We start from the raw sequence: 3,101 nt of genomic DNA on the forward strand, positions 1-3,101 counted from the left end.
ACTTCATTGAATTTCTTTCCCCATCCCTTGGGTATAGTCATTCCCTTCCTCAGCTCTTTGTATTGTTTCAAGAACTCTCTGAAGGGCTGGTTTTGTGGACATGAATTCTTTCAGCCTATTTATGTCAGGGAAGATTTTTCTTTACCCTTCAACTATAATAGACATTTTGGCTGGGTATAGAAATCTAGGTTGGCATCTGTGGTCATTTAAAACTGGTAATACTTTGGTCCAGGCTCTTCTGGCTTTCATAGTTTGCACTGAAAAGTCAGCTGTAATCCTAATGGGTTTTTCTTTATTTGTGACTTGTTTTCTTTTGAAGCTTTCAGTATTGTCTCTTTGTTTTGTGCATTTACTGTTTTTACTATGATGTGCTGTGGAGAGTTTCTTTTCTGGTCCTGTCTATTTGGTGTTCTATTGCCTCTTGTATTTGTGTGGGCATGTCTTTCTTTGATTTTGGGAAATTTTCTTCTACAATTCTGTTGAAGATCTGGTCCATACCAGATCTGGTCCATTATCTTGAGAGTCTTCTCCTTCCTATATTCATAAGTTTGGTCTTTTTATGGTGTTACACAATTCCTGCATATTCCATTCTTTCATTTTCTTAAATTTTTCATAATCTTTGCTTGAGTGGTCTGGTTCATCCACTTTTGATTTTGGGAAATTTTCTTCTACAATTCTGTTGAAGATCTGGTCCATACCAGATCTGGTCCATTATCTTGAGAGTCTTCTCCTTCCTATATTCATAAGTTTGGTCTTTTTATGGTGTTACACAATTCCTGCATATTCCATTCTTTCATTTTCTTAAATTTTTCATAATCTTTGCTTGAGTGGTCTGGTTCATCCACTTTATCTTCCAGTCTTCATACTCTGTTTTCCATTTCGTTCATCCTATTGATGAGGCTTTCTCCTGTCGTTTCTAATTGTCTTACTGAGTGTTTCACTTCCTTCTTCATTTCAGCCTGAGTGTTCTTCAATATTTCTAACACTTTTCTGAATTCATTCAGAAGTTTATCTCTATCTTCCTTCAGTTCTTTGATTTCTTTGTGTGAGGCTTTCCCCTGTTTCTAATTGGCTTACTGAGAGTTTCACTTCCTTCTTCGTTTCAGCCTAAGTAATCTTCAATATTTCTATATGAAAAGCTAGTTGGTCTAGGCATCTGATTCTCTCTTTTGTGTTCTATTGGAGTGGCCAAATTGCTTTTGTCTTCAGGAGTTCCCACAGAGGCCCAAGTCAGATGAGGATCAGATGCTCTCAGTCTTTCTCCTAAGGTCTGGATTCCTTCAGGAAAGATATTGACCTCAGGAATTTAGGGGCTGGCCTGGTATGTGAGCAAGGCCCAGGAAAATGCTGGTTTGGGCAGCTGGTGGCGGTGCCACCCAGGGAAGCAGGTGGGGATGAGGGTGGGACCAGGCCCAGAGGACTCTTGGGGACTGCAAGAAGGAACTGGGTTGGTCTGGATGCAAAGGATCAGGAAGCAGTGATGGTTCTGGGCCAAGGGTCAGCCCTGGTGTCTGGGGCACCAAGACAAGAAATGGGCCAGTACCCAGGCTAGGAAGAGAGATGGGGCAGGGGAGCTGGGAGGGTGAATGAGACTGGGGGAGTTGAGGCACTGTGGGTGCTGCTGGACTTACCCAGGAGAGAAGCTGGTGAGTTGTGCAGCCCAGGGAAGCAGAGCAGGTTCCTACTTTTTTATGTGGCTCCAACCTTTATCTACCCTCCCAACTCGGTGATGGGATTGCTGTACAGTATTGTACACCCATGTAGATTTCCCATCTTCTGATGCTTAACCCAATGTAGACTCTTTTCTAAAGAAGGAACTGCTACCTTCACATGCTAGCTTCAAATATAACCAAAGCAAAATCTAAGGAATGACTGCGATTCCAGATTTTGGCATACTAGCCACAACCTAGTACTACAGTGGGAAATGATAGGGTGATCTATTCTTAGAGGATCCTTTTGAAGGGGAATCTCAGCTGTGGAAATGAGTATTAGAAATTTCTCTCATCATGCAATCTATATGGAATGTCACAACAGCTTCTAGAGAGGCACAACAGCAAAGCCTCAACTGCCTGACAGAAGTGGGCCTCCCAAACTGAGGAGCCCTACATAGCCTTTCCTCAGAAACAGGCTGCACATGTCAACTGTCAATATTTAGTATGGGTATCCTGACTGAGACAGATCCTAAGTAGATATTAAAGATTAGTTTGGGTTCTCTTAGCTCTGTTGAACCTTCTCCCATTCTTCTGAAACAGGGTCTCACTATATAGCCCTGGCAGAATCAGAATTCACTATGCAGACCAGGGTATCTGAGAACACAAAGATCTGCCTACCTCTGCCTCCTGAGAGCTGGAATTAAAGGCATGCACCACTACGCCCAGCTATCTCCTTATTCTTGTTTTTAATTCTGTTCTGTGTCTTCAGCTTCCAGTTACTTAACCTTCTGAAATAACTGGTATCTCTAGATTACAGGTCATTAAACTCCAGATGGGGTTGTCGCAGGAGTATCAAACATTGCCACCAACACATACTCCTGTCTCCCACCACCTAAGACCTCTTGAACTCCAAGTGATTGGAAAGTCTGACTTTCAACATCCTACAATACCTATGCCCTTCCTTTGTGAAATGCAGCTCTGGCCATTTCTGCTTTACAGTCCTATGACTCTATGACAAATCAGTGCCAACCAGAGCACTCAGATGTCCCTTCTCAGCTCTTAAGCAGTTGCAGAAGAAAAAAGACCTCCCCCATCTTGTTAATGATCTGACAGGATTAAAAAGATGGAGGAAGAAAAGACCAAAAATGCTCCACAGTCTCAGCATCAGCCCTGGACTACTTGGCACCTGATTCAGTGATTTGTGACACATTATCAACACACCTGGAGCCTAACTACTAATTACCACAGATACCTCATCCCAAATGGTCAGCCTCATGAAAGACGACTAGTATTATTTAGCTAACAAGGTAGTGAGATACTTCTTATTCATTCAAATACAGCTCTACAAAAAGGACTCCTTAGGTAAGACCTAGTGACTTAACTGTTATAAAAGGTACCCAATCCTCTCAGGGGTGTCTCTCTCTCTCTCTCTCTCTCTCTCTCTCTCTC

The sequence above is a fragment of the Nannospalax galili genome, unplaced genomic scaffold, assembly GCF_000622305.1.
Source record: "Nannospalax galili isolate Female #2095 unplaced genomic scaffold, S.galili_v1.0 scaffold690, whole genome shotgun sequence".
NCBI lineage: Eukaryota > Metazoa > Chordata > Mammalia > Rodentia > Spalacidae > Nannospalax > Nannospalax galili.